This window comes from Plectropomus leopardus, chromosome 5, assembly GCF_026936395.1.
Source record: "Plectropomus leopardus strain MGB_pleo_1.0 chromosome 5, ASM2693639v1, whole genome shotgun sequence".
NCBI classification, from domain to species: Eukaryota; Metazoa; Chordata; class Actinopteri; order Perciformes; family Serranidae; genus Plectropomus; species Plectropomus leopardus.
The window spans coordinates 8813372-8821012 of NC_142180.1; the positions used below are offsets into that span (position 1 = coordinate 8813372).

Sequence of the window (7641 nt, forward strand, 5' to 3'; positions counted from 1 at the left end):
CGTAGGATGCTACACCTACTAGCACGCTACGTTCTTACTCAAATAACTTGGCTGACTACTGTTTTCACACAGGACACAGACAGCCGTCTACCTGGTGAAAGTCCAGAGTAATATTTGACCCATCCACCTCCCCTCCGGCCCACCTCCTATGACCTGTTTTGTTTTTTATTTAACAGCATTTACTTAGAGCATCATACTTGCTGCCATGTGGTGCATCTCTTACTATGACTAAAGAGTGCGTCCAACTCTGACACCGAAGGCCACACCAGCTAGGTGTTGGTATTATTATTATTATTATTATTATTATTATTGAAAGCCTTGTTAAAATGATGTATCTGTATTCTACCACACAAGAAAAGAAAAATGCTATTTAGAACAGTTCAGCTACAATTCCCTATACAAAGCTAAATATGACATCAGAGCATTTCTAACACATTAACCACACATATATACATGCTTAACTGACTCCTACTAATGGATAGCGATTTAATCCTTTAGATTATTATATGTGCCATAACATTATCCAATTAGTTGAACATTAATGTGCTTTAAAGAGATGTAGTGTGTAGGAGGAAGGCAGGAAGGTGGAGCAGTTGAAGAGGCTGTCCATCAACCACCAACTCAGCCTCAAGGCTGTGTGTGGGCCATCAGACACCTGACCACCACACTCCTCAGCCAAGGGACTGAGTACATACCAGCTGCTGTAAGATGACCTCTGACCTCCCTGAGAAAGAGTACATAAAACTGTCATGGGCTACCATGAAAATTTTCTTCATAAACGGCATTTATTTCTTTTCATATGTGTGGTTTAGTAACTGTGCGTTGTTTAAGCACGGTAGTTTTTTGTCATGAGATGATTGTTTGTGCAATCCCTTCAAGAAGTACTAATTAGTTAAATGCCCAGCCCATAAATGACAATAAAACGGATTATAACTATCAACAACATTGAAATAATAGCCTGGTACTTTTCCTTTTTGAAGCATTATAACAAATTGCATTAGGCTGCCTTTTTATTAAAAGCCTAGTAATTAGTCTGAGTAAACACATCGAGAGCAGGGAGTGTCAAAGAATGGGTGGCCAAAGAATAGCTGTTTTCAAACCCCATTGTACCTGTTCAACACACAGAGTAACAAAACATTTAGCAGCAATAGAGTCAAATTTTACCTTGAGGATTTGGTGACAAACAAAACAACTAATCCTGTCAATCTCTGCTTGTGAATTGCAGTCATACTGTTAAACTAGGCAGTGCTTCTTGAAGATTCCGTTTCTGCATTGCTTTTTTCTCACCTGAAATGTTCTCAGAAACAAATTTCAGTGTACTGTTTAGCTGTGAAATGAGAGTTTGCAGGTGGGCAGTGCTTGTTAAGTTAGTTGACTGTATCTAATATGACAGCTGGGTCTCATATATCTCATTTTACACCAGTACTCTAAAATGTCCATAAAAATCATTTGAAGCGAGAGGTAGGCAAAACAGTAACAGAATCTTGATTCATATTTGATCAGCGTTACCTAGTTTGACAGTTTGACCACAGTCCCAAAGTTCATCGCCCTTATTAGCGAAATGACCAAAATAGAGGCAACTTTAATAACCATTCATCCCCACAGTCATTCCTGTCCTATCCAGACCCAGAACAATAACCATGAAATTATTGAATTTTGATAGAGAGTTTTTACTCTAATTGATTTAATAATGTTTGCACTTGCTTCCAAAAAGTTGACAAACTGCCTACTGTGTACATTAACAGACACCAGACATATAAGAGATTAACGACTGGGTTTTCTGGTGGGGTCATTCTATAAAATTGAAATTCTGCCAGAACGTCCATATTGGCAGGGGGTGTTCAGCTGACAGAGCAGGGCTGGTTTGGAGAGATAGACTCTAGATCTTCAGGTATGGTGGAGATGGAAGCATCCAGAAAGATGCACCGTGCACCTGTATATCTCTGATAATGTAAGCACTACTGAAACTGGACGTAGCTCAAACGCTGCTTTAGTCTTTTAGATTCCAAAATGTCTGTCTAAATGTAACTGTCAAGTATTCTTAACATATCTCCATATTGCATAAAACATAATGGTAAAATTGTTAAAAACTGCATTTTTTAAGGGTTACTGGTAGAATATTATGTGGAAGAATATTTAGTTTAAACTGGTGAAAAGAATCAGGCTTAAAGGGTCAGTTGACCCAATTCACACAAATATAAACATACCCTATCTAGCCATGAAGATAGTTTTGGTTTTATGTGCTGAGCAGTCTCTCCATTGCTCGATACAACCCACAGATCCTACTGTCAACAGTTTTTATGGACTATTCGGGCCTCTTTTTAAGGGGAAAGCACTTCCAATAAAACCTGTTTACAGAGAGGTCTGTGGATTATCTAGAGGAATTGTGATATTGGAAAGACACACTGCTCTGGGACTGAATACAGCTGTGTTTTTCACTTTACTATTGCAAATGAAATGCCTCTATTGTCCTTAGGGGGCAACAATGTTTTGGCTCAAAACATTGGCATATAAAACCCAAACTATTTGCATGATACCACTTGAGAAAATTCTGTTTTGGTAATTTAGCTAAACTGACAGTGATTGCCATAGATGCTGAAGTTGTATTATGAAGTTAAAAGAAAATTAATTGTCAAAGTGTGACAAGGAGGTCTGGGTATCATTTAAAAATGTATGATACCAGCATCAATATTAGACTCTTACATTGATACTGATACTCATACAGTACTACTTTTGATACCTTTTTTTTCTCGTTAATTTGATAACCATCATCTGAATGGAAGCGTTCAGCTGCATAAAATGCCACCGCCATTCATTTGGTGAACTCTTTCAAATAATCTCCGATCAACTTCACCCCACCAAAGACTGCAGAGGCTGTAGCTGCTAATCGTGGGCCAATCACACATGAAATGCTGTGAGCAAAACCATACAAATAGTCTTTGTTTTCTAGATATGTGTACAAAAAGGGTTGATTGGAGGTATTGTCCAACTAGTGAGGTTTCAATATGGTATTGATTTATTTTTGTGATGATGATGCCTTAAGGTTTTGAGTACTAATACCCAGCCCTTGAAGCAAGATAAATCTGGGAACGCATGAGATGATTAATGTGGCAGATAAGACACAAAAAAACCCAAAACAAACAATAAAAAAACAAAAAACAAAGTCCTGCTACATGAATCTGAATTCACTTTTAGAAGATGTCTCTTCGGTGAAACAAATGTCATAAACATCTGAAACATAGGATATGGGGCCCCAATTTGACATTGTGCTTTTGAAAGGGGCCACAAGCCAAAAAGGTCATCTTTAACAATTAAGTGATTATTGTGTGCCTGTTTTATTTATTTATTTTTTGTCTGGGTTTTTTTTTTACTTAATTTCTTTCAAAAACATTGGAAGAAGTCCATGAGAAATGTAATAAATGACCCAATAATTAACAAGGAATTAATACAGAAAACTTTCCCGAAAATTAGAGTAAAAAAAAAACCAACAAAAAATAAAAACATAGGGTATAACCTGAAAGAAAAGTGCTTAAAAATAAAAGTTTTCGGTAACATAATTTCAAACGATTATAATAATGCTCCCTAGCTTGATTTCTTCTTTCCCCCGAGAGCTTTTTGAAAATAATTTTCAAAATCTACTTCTTTCTTGCAATTTGTGGAACATTTTTTTAACAAGTTGCTCATTGCCTTTTTCCCCAAATTGTTTAAAAAAATTGAACCAATTTTTTATGGGCTTCAGCGTTTCAATACAGCGCGAAGGTCCTGGGTTCGAGTCTCGGCCGTCCCAGGTCCTTTCTGTGGAGTTTGCATCCACCATCAAAAATATGTATCATATGTTAGGTTAATACTCCTGTCGGTGCTCCAGACCAAGACACTGGCCGAGGATCTGAAGTTGGTCATGCTCCAATGAGGATAGGTTAAATGCAGAGGACAAATTTTGCTGTACTGTACAAGTGATAATAAAACATTCTTCGTCTTCTTCTTCTCTTCTTTTTCTCAGATGTTGAACCTGGAGCAGACTGTAGAGGAGTCTCGCAGAAGGCCATTCACACAGGTAGGAAGACCAACACACTCATCAGCACTGCTGTTTTTGTGTGTGCCCTCCGCTGTGTGTAAAAACTGTGCAGCTTTCTTTTTTATGATATGTGAGTTTGTGGCTGCAGCTGCTGTGAAGTGTATGTTGCTTATAGCGTTACATATGCATGTGTTCTGCTTTGGTGATGTTTTATTCTGCTCTTGACTCTAAAAGGAGTGTTGGGTTATTTAATGTATGTGGCTGAATAATGCATGTTGCATCCACAGCTGTGATCATATAGACTTTATTTTTTGTTGGTCCTCTTTAAAGTTTTCTAGAGTATTGGCCATTTTCTGGATGGTTCAAGTAAAGCTACGCTGAAGTGATAATCAGTTGTCTGCTCAGGCTGCAAAGCGCCAGCTTTAGAAATGGGATTTATTGTTGATGTTGTCCCACTAATGTGCATGTTGACATGGAATGTAATTTATTTTGTAGCCTTAAGGCGTTTTATTTAACCCTTTGAAACCTTGAGCGACATCACTTTCTTGTGCTGCTCTCAGATGCCTTTCACTGCCATGTAAACATTTGGAGGTTGAGCAGATTGGTGTGTTTCCTTTCCAAAACATGGAGAAGTTCAAAATGGTCCAGAAGTTGCAAGAAATTAGTAGATTAGATTAGTAATTAGTAAAATTATTTTCCAAAATGCAAGAGAAACATTTATAGGGGAAAAAAGAAAAAAATGTTAGGAAAAACATTTTTTCTAAATATCATAATTACATATTGAAAATAATGTTACAAAATTGTTTCCTTTATTTAAAAAAAAGATTTTATTAATTTTACTCCTTTTAAAGTAATTTTATTTCACTTTTTACTAATTTCTTGCAAATGCTTGTGTCATACATTGCTCTTTACCCTCCTCCCATGTTTTTGAAAGAAATCAAGCCCATTTGCTGAGGTTTTAAAGGGTTAAGAGTACTACTCTTAACCCTTTAAAACCTCAGCAAATGGGCTTGATTTCTTGATTTCATCACCATAGCCTGTCTCCCTTAACCCCTAAATGTAACACAGTAACATTTATTTTAAAACTGACTGTATTTTAGTGGCAGTACCTGGGTACAATATTCCAGTACTCTTTTCATCCTTGCTAAGTTTACAACCTCCCAGAATAAAGACTGTTACAGAAAATTGAGTGTGCGGTGCCAGGTACTGACAAAAACTTCAAAATGATACATAAGTAGTTGCATTTGTGTCAGTCCTGCTGGTTTCAGGGGAGCTTTTTCAGAGCTAAAGATTGATGCTATCTCTGAAGGAGACCAAGATCCTGTCTTTTTTCAGCCCCATAGCTGGGGGAAGCTTTTTCTAACTTGATTTTGAGGTGTACAACATGATTCACTTCTAAATGTGATAATGACAGCTTCGAGAAATGGTGTGTACCACCCTGATGGGCCTCATATTGTTTGCAGGAGAATGAAATGAAAGCTGGATAGACCAAATTTAATACAGAACCGCCAAATCATCTCACTTGATGCCATTGTGTGGTTGAATGTGAATTTGTACAAAAGCAAAGTGAGGATCTTGTTCCAATTTTAATGGAAAAATATCCCGTTTGATTGCTTCATAGACAACTGTTTTGGTTTTCCTGTTCCTTGAGGTTTTGAGGTGGTTTATTCCATAAATAAAGTTGCTCAAAGGACATTCAGACTGCTGTTGTCTTACCCAGGATGCATGATTTCTCATATTCTTCGCATGCAGCCACCAAAGCATTTATTATTAATTCATATCACAACCCCAGAACTTGTTTGTGATATTTTGCCGGGAACTTTATCTCCCCTTCCCTTCTTCAGTGGAAAGATGATACAGCTTTGATTAAGTTAGTCCTTCATTATAACTGTCAAAGCAGCATGAGGAAACTCTGCACTTTGGTGAGCCCAGTTGGAAGCATGAGATAGCATTTTGAATTTGAATTATTTGGGAGTTAGAATAACTTCATGGCATTTTATCACATTTTATCGCCAGTAAACTTCACCCTCCTCTGACGTACCCTAAATATAGAGATGGTGAAAAATATCCTTTTGATTGTGAGTTATCTGGGGACAAAGATGGCACTCCCTGTGGTCTATGTCATGTCTAATATTATTTCTTTTTGCCATATCCTTCTAAATAAATGATAAACAGCCATAAAAAATTAGATTTGAGTTTAACTGATGTGGTGGAAAATGTGTCTTTAACGTATGTGGGCTGCTTCTGTCTTCACACACACAAGCACAGATGTGTGTGATAGCCCATGTCCGTTTTGTGTGTGTGTTAATGTGCAGAAGCGTGCTCAAACGTACCGTGTTGATTCTCGTGTGGGTGTCTCCGTCAGCGGATTCTTTTCAGGTTTTTTCCTTTTTTTGTGCACACGCGTAGTTCAGTATGAGAGTTACTCTATCCGTGTTTGCCCTCCTGTGTGTGTTTGAAAAACGGCGGCCGCTGTGGATGTGTTGGCGGTGGGATGGGTAAAACGCAGAGGTCAGCTATCACTTTGAAACATGCTGGTCCTTATCTCTGTCATGAGGCCTAATAGAGTAATGAATCAACATAAAGCCTGGGACTCTCCTGAATGGACCGCTGCCTCCTCCACCAACACTTGCGCTTTACTTCGACTACGCTTACTGCCTCTGTAAGCATCTTTTGCCTTCCGTCGTTGTTTATGGGCGGTTTTCAAAAGTGCCTGAATTGTGACTACTGTCAGGGGTGTATTCACACATGAGCAGCCCTGGCTGCCTCATCGTACACTCAGCCACTATGAAATAACCCTGGCCACGGACAAATAGGATTGAAGGTCTTTTTTTTGAATTGGAAGGTAATAGGGCACAAAATAGAAAGTTGCATATTTGTGATCACCTTATGATCTTATCTCATGACTGGTGCCAAATCACTGACTGTATTCCTTACGAGCTTTAGAGAAAGGGGGGGGATCTCCAGCCTGAGAACAGAAGAAAAGGTGTTTTTTAAAAATTTGCTGCTGCTGTCTGCCAAGGATAGATGAGGATTGGTCGATGCTTTCAATTGGCAGGGAAAAAAAAGAGCTGATGAAACGTAATAGGTGTTCAAAGCTCCCAATAGCTGCTATTTAGTGTGTAGTGCAAAGAAAATGACATTTTTCTTTCATTGACAGTTCGAGTAAATGTGTCTGGCAGTATCAGTCATGAGCCCATTTATTATGTTGCTGACTCAATGTAGGCGACACCTTTTCAATCAGTTTTCCTCCGTTATTGAGAGTCTAGACGTGATATTTGCAAAGGATGTAATCATTTTTAAGAAAAGAACTGCAAAAAATTCGTGTTGTTCATTTTGAAAAACAGCTCCATTCACCAGTGTTACATAATAATTCACTGTGAAGATGATTAGACTTTAATCACTTTGATATTACACTGCTGGCACACCACAGTCACCAGGGCACTCAGATACTAAGTTTGAATAATTTACTTTTTGCTGTCAAGTCATTTTGGCGATCCAAACAACCCATCTAGTTGTCTTATATTATAAAAGTTATGCATTTTCTGAGAAAAGCATGATATTTATAGCATAGTTCATACATGCCAGAAGGTTTATGTGGTCTAATGCAGGCCCCCAAGAAGCCA

General features: G+C 38.0%; 1 long non-coding RNA gene across 2 annotated transcripts in view; it reads left to right on the top strand.

The window, feature by feature from the left end:
* Positions 1-4056, top strand: part of LOC148189523 (uncharacterized) — a 60789-nt gene extending 56733 nt beyond the window's left edge. Inside the window, exon 3 of one of the 2 annotated variants that reach the window (XR_015776579.1) lies at positions 4001-4056. This is a non-coding gene — a long non-coding RNA (uncharacterized LOC148189523). The remainder of the gene's footprint in view (positions 1-4000) is intronic. The other variant, XR_015776580.1, reaches the window with a different exon arrangement.
* Positions 4057-7641: the final 3585 nt, after the last annotated feature.